Source organism: Zingiber officinale, chromosome 1A, assembly GCF_018446385.1.
Source record: "Zingiber officinale cultivar Zhangliang chromosome 1A, Zo_v1.1, whole genome shotgun sequence".
Classification (NCBI taxonomy): domain Eukaryota; kingdom Viridiplantae; phylum Streptophyta; class Magnoliopsida; order Zingiberales; family Zingiberaceae; genus Zingiber; species Zingiber officinale.
Window position 1 is genome coordinate 68,451,737 of NC_055987.1, and position 6,738 is coordinate 68,458,474.

Consider the following 6,738-nt stretch of genomic DNA (forward strand, 5'->3'; position numbering starts at 1 on the left):
TTTATATAATTTTTGGAGGTCGTTTGGTATTTTTACTAAACGAAAGAAGTTTCGACAAAAAAATGTCCAAGCCGAGAATTGAACCCATGACCTTTGACTCGATCAAAACCCTGCTGACCAGGTGTGCAAACAGATTTTTCTATTTAGAAAAGGTAGCGAATTTATTTAAGATAGTTAACAGAATATTGGATTATAAAAGGGATAAGTTGATCTTGGATTTGTCTGTTTAGAAAAGGTAGCGAATTTATTTAAGATAGTTAACAGAATATTATAAAAGGGATAAGTTGATGTTGGATTTGTCTATTTAGAAAAAGTAGTGAATTTATTTAAGATAATTAACAGAATATTGGATTATAAAAGGGATAAGTTGATGTTGGATTTGTCTGTTTAGAAAAGATAGAAAATTTATTTAAGGAGTTAACAGAAATATTAAGTTATAAAAAGGGATAAGTTGATGCTCTGTCTTCCCGTGACTTAAACTATTCTCTCCTTCTCTTCTGCGTACGATGGCAGAGCTCGGGCAGAAAATGAAAGGGAGTTAGGGCATCATCTCCGAAGGCCGGCCAAGGTCCTAGAAGCCCTTTTTGTTCGGTTGTGAGTCCAAGAATCAAAGTAAGTGCTTCTCACCTGCAGTAGGAGTAGTTTCGGACCTTTATTCTTCTTGAATTCGAAGCATGAGAAGCGCTTATAGTGCAGATTTTTAATTAAGCTTATAGTGCATATTTTAATTAAGTTTATAGTGCATATTTTTATGTAGGCTTATAGTACAGATTTTAATTAAACTTGTAGTGCAGATTTTAATTAAGTCTATAGTGCAGATTTTAATTAAGCTTATAGGTGCATATTTTAATTAAGCCTATAGTGCAGATTTTAATTAAGTTTATAGGTGCAGATTTTTACTTAAGCTTATAGTGCAGATTTTAATTAAGCTTATAGTGCAGATTTTAAATTAAGCTCATATGCAGATTTTTATGTAAGCTTATTGTGCAGATTTTAATTAAGCTTATAGAGCAGATTTTAATTAAGCTTATAGTGTAGATTTTAATTAAGCCTATAGTGCAGATGTAAGATATGCGAATTTACTTTAGGGTTATCATAGAACAACCTTATGAAAATTTTAGGAAATTATAGAAATTTTTCTGGATTTTTCCTGAGGTCGTATGACTAGTTTTGTGGGGATAGGAGTGGAGGTATGTTTAAATTACGCGGGTGAAAGGTTAATTGAGGAGTTAGTTAGGGTTTAATTTCGTTAATCCTAAGCGAGTGCTATTAATAGGGCTTTCCTCACCCGAATCCTTAAACCCGACCCGACTTTTCCTCCCTCTTTCTCTGTCACGCGAGCTCCCCGACGCCGACGCCTGCCTCGACGATCAGCTGCCTTCTTCTTCCTTTCTCGCGGAGGCTCCGGCGAGGAGGGATCTCGGAGTGTTGAGAGGGAGGAGATCCTATTCTTTCGCCTGACCTTCCCTTCTTCCCTGATCTCGGCGAACCGCGGCGACGGAGCCTTGATCTAGGGATTTCGCCTGCTGACGAAAGGGAATCGAGGGCACCGGCGTTGGATCTGGCCAGCGTCGACCGATTGAGTGAGGTAAGAACCATTGTCTTCTTCCCGATCTCTTCTCTGTTCGTCGGCCAGCACAGATCGTGCCCTAGCCGTGAGTCATGGAGGTAAGCGGTTGATTTTGGTCGTGACTTCGAGCTTTTGATATTCCTTTATAGTGTTGATTCCGATGGTTTCTCAGAGAAGCAGAAGTTTGTGTTGTGAATCCGACCACCACAGCTCTGTTGGGGATTACTCTTCTTTATCGGATCTGTGATTGTTTTTAGCGATTAAAGAAGAAGAGGTAATGAGGTCGATCTATTGTTGTTGTTAACAGATAGTTTTGATGACTTCTTGCTATTCTTCCTTCTTGTTCTGGTTGGTGGAGATATAATAGAGAGTCTTTTGTGTAGGGGATTGATGCATTGTTTAAATCATATTCCCTCGATTGATCAGTGTATCCAATAGATTGTTAACTCTGGAATCCCTATAGTTCTGGATCTGGATCACTAGCAGAAGCAACCGGATTTGGTGGCTTAAGTGTTAGACGTCTTCTTTATGTGCTGTCTTAGTGGAACTACTGTGGATTGTGTGGATCGATATTGGTTTACAGTGGTAAGTGTTACTATGTTGGATAATTAAAGGTTATAAATGTAGATTAACCTAAATCTGAAGTCAAGTTCATAATGTTGAGGTAAGCTTCTCGTTAGGTGATAATGGAAAGGAGTAGTAATTACAGCTAACTATTATTTTAGAATTGGTTATTTATTCATAGGTGATTCATTTATGTGTAGTATATCATATGTATATTACATGAACTGTATATGTGACACAGGATCTTAATCTAGCCGAGCAGCGTGACGTGGGGTGGTTCTGTTGATACAAGTTATCTTGAGGCGGGTATTCTTTCCTTAACTTCTACTTAGTTCTTTGAACTTTAAAGCATGGTTATATTTGGATAATTAGGTTGCATTCCTTAAATCTGATTATTGGTTGCTTTCCTGCTTGTCACTTTTGCTTGATCTTTTGATATGATCTAGTCTGATTCGTTACAGTCTCTATCCTTGTTATCTGGAACTCTATTGTATATACACATGCAGAGTGTTAGTGTGTTATAGGGATGTCTATAGATTGGATATATGTTGACTACACCGGTCGATGTTGTGATCAGTATTGTGTTGTGGACATGATATGATTGACATTTCATTTGTATTGTTGGTGTGGGTAGCTACGTCTGATAGGATGGTTAGAGGTGTTTTTGCGGTTGGGGTGGCTGCATTGATGGTGATAGGGTTTTTGTATCCTGATCATCTGTATCATGTTCATCATTTATTGCATGCTGACGACTGTTATCTCCCTTGTGGTGAGAGGGAGTCGTGAGTCATATCTAGCGCCGCACACTCGACCACTCATGGGTAGTGGTAGTTGGAGCAGTTGCCGCTGTCCTGTCCTGTTCACTAGGCCGCTCAGTATGTACTCTGTCCACCTCGATCATTCTTGAGTAGTGAGTCTGGAGGGTTCAGTAGTCAGGGGGCTCATGATGTGGGCAGTCAGGGACCCTGGTGCTGTGTAGTTAGATAACTACTTAGCGTACCGAACGCCTCAGTCGCTCTATAGCGGTTACGTACGTTGAGGTTAGTATGGTTTGTCACGGACCCAAGCCTCTCGGCCATACAAGGGTCGTGGTGTCTGGAGAGGTGGCGGGGGTGACCATGGAGCATGCATGCACTTTTGCATATGATGCACGGTGTATCTGTGAGGATATTTTCGCATACATGCCTACTAGATATTAGTTGCATGTGATTGTGTATTGTTGCATTTGTCTGAGCTATGGATGCTGCATATGGATGTCATGACGCATACATGTCATTTACTTTACATATATTTGCAGTCGTATATGTATTGCACAGGTGTCAGGAGTATGTTGTTGACTTGGTGAGTTTACGGATCATGATATCATGGTATTGATTCTTTTCGGGTATGTACATTTATGTTATATGCATTTATTATGTCAGGTTCATTCATATACCATTATTGTATTTAGTTAGATGTATTATACTTCTGACAGCATAACTCTATTTTTATTTATAGAGACTGTATCCTTTGATTCCTACCTCATTATGTAGATCATGCTTTATTCTGTCTATATCCGCTGAGTTCTTTGTACTCACCACCCCGTCTGTACTATGTTGGTTTTAGGCAGTAGGTAGATGATATGGAGATGCTTGGAGTATGTTGCTGGCCAGTCCCCCTTCCCATGTTATATCCGAGGACTCTTATCGGTTTTGTTTCTTTTTCCTACACTTCGTCTTTGTTGGATTTAGAGTTGTGAAAACGGACTATGTTTGATACGTGTATCTTAGACTTGTATCTGTGATGTACTTCGTGGACTTTTGTATTTGTGGGGTTCTTTTTCGTCTTTCCGTTGTGTTTTTGATATAGCCGTGTGGGCTACAGATTTTTATTGCAGATTTTAATTTAGCCTATAGTGCAGATTTTAATTAAGCTTATAGTGCAGATTTTTATTTAAGCTTATAGTGCAGATTTTAATTAAACCTATAGTGCAGACTTTAATTAAACTTATAAGTGCAGATTTTTATGTAAGCTTATAATGCAGATTTTAATTAAGCTTGTAGTGCAGATTTCTTAGAGCTTAAAATGTAGATATCTTTAGAGCAGATTTTTTAGAGCTTGTAGTGAAGATTTCTTAAGAGCTTATAGTACAGATTTTTTTAAAGTTTATAGTGCAGATTTTTGGTGGAACTTGTAGTGCATATTTTTGGTTGAATTTATAGTGCAGATTTTTGGTGGAACTTGTAGTGCAGATTTTTTGTGGAACTTATAGTGCAGTTTTTAAAGAAAAAGATTATAATGCAGTTTGGTTAAGTATTATAGTGCAAAATTTATGTTTGCATAGTATGCAGAAATAGTGTAGCATAGAATGCAGAATCTTGATTAGTATAGTATGCAGAATTTTAATTAACATAGTATGTAGATTTTTGTTTATGCATTTCAAAGTTAGAATTTGTTTAAACATTTCAGTTTCTTTTTAAAGAAGCATTCTTTTATTAGAGGTATTAACAAGTATAAGAAAGATAAAGAAAAGAAAGAAAAAGGCTAAGGCCTTAAGTAGATCCCAAAGTCAAGACTTTAGGGATTTTGGCACACAAGGTGCTTGTTAAAATGCCGAGGCATTTAAAGAAGAAGTAATTAAGATAATAAGATATTTTACTTTGAAGAGGCTAGTACTCGACTTCCGAGGTTGTCGTTAAACAAATCCAGGTGTCCAATTCTGAGGTCTTGGCCCTGGTAGATCGAGGTCTGCTCTTTTAGGATTGGTGGCTTGCTACCCCAACCTATTAGGGAACGCGCATAAGATGGTACTATGCCTGGGCCCAAGAGAAGTTGATTACTATTTTGAAGTATTATAAGTATAAGTTTTTGAACAAGAAAGTAAGTTTTACAAAAGTATAAAAGTATTAAAGAAGAAGTTTTTAAACAAGTGAAATAAAAGAATAAGTTTAGAACAAATGAAATAAGTTTCATTTTGTTTTAAAAGCAGCAAGTTGAGTTTTTCTTTTATGCTAGCATGTTATTTAGATCAGCTTACTGTTCTTTGCTATTTTCTGAGCATGAGTAGCTTTACATGTTTAGCATTTCAGCCTGTTTGATTCCTTTATTATTAGATGAGCATGAGTAGTCTTCAGTAAGTAATCAGTTATATCATGTTATAGATATATGTACATGCATATCGAGATTTTGTGAGTTAGATAGCGCTTACTAAGCATTTTGCTTATAGTTTGCATTTCCTCTTACTACAGATACAGGAAAAGGAAAAGTTATAGCAAAGGAAGGCGACAAGGAGGTGCGGATGTATGTGTGATGCCTGGACTATAGAAGCCTTGGGACATAGCATTAGAATTTATTAAGATTGCCATTTATTAAGAATGTATTAGATGATTCATTTAGTCTTCCGCTGCTAGTTAATTGTAAGTTTTGAGTTCTCCGAGAGTTTTAGGAATTTCTATCAACATGTGAACAAGGATAGTTAAGTAAAGTTAGTAGTCCAGTAGCGCTCTGCCCTCGCAGACTAGTAGTGAGTAGGGTGGGGTGTTACAAGTTGGTATCAGAGCAGTTCCTATTCTCCAGCATCACACATCAGCACCAACCTAGCCGTCTTCAAGTAAGAAAGTATTTAAGTTTACCTTTTATGCTTTCTTTATTATTTACAGTATGGAGTAATTGCTTAAATGCACTTTAGTAAGATAGAAGTTTTGTCTCTCTTATATTCATATACATAAGTATGTTTAGAAAGGATAGAGAAGATATCAAGCCTTCCAAGGACCCCCTAATGGGTACGATGCGATATGAATAATAGAGAACCGAGAAGTTAAGAGACTAAGGAACAAAGAGTACCATTAGTGAAAGTCATTTAGAACCAGAAGCACGAGGAAGTTACTTAAGAGCGTGAGGACAGTATGAGACAGAGATATCCAGAATTATTCTAAGTTCGAGGATGAACTTTTTACAAGGTAGGGAGAATTGTAACGCCCCAAATTTCCTCAATTAGAGTCCGAAAAGTAATTTAAAAATATTTAAAAATTCTATAGAAATATTCTAGGGGTTTTTAGAAATTTTTAGAGTATTTTTATGTAATTTTTGGAGGTCGTTTGTTATTTTTACTAAACGAAAGAAGTTTCGACAAAAAAATGTCCAAGCCGAGAATTGAACCCATGACCTTTGACTCGGTCAAAACCCAGCTGACCAGGTGTGCAAACAGATTTTTCTGTTTAGAAAAGGTAGCGAATTTATTTAAGATAGTTAACAGAATATTGGATTATAAAAGGGATAAGTTGATCTTGGATTTGTCTGTTTAGAAAAGGTAGCGAATTTATTTAAGATAGTTAGTAGAATATTATAAAAGGGATAAGTTGATGTTGGATTTGTCTATTTAGAAAAAGTAGCGAATTTATTTAAGATAATTAACAGAATATTGGATTATAAAAGGGATAAGTTGATGTTGGATTTGTCTGTTTAGAAAAGATAGCGAATTTATTTAAGGAGTTACCAGAAATATTAAGTTATAAAAAGGGATAAGTTGATGCTCTGTTTTCCCGTGACTTAAACTATTCTCTCCTTATCTTCTACGTACGATTGCAGAGCTCGGGCAGAAAACGAAAGGGAGTTAAGGCACCATC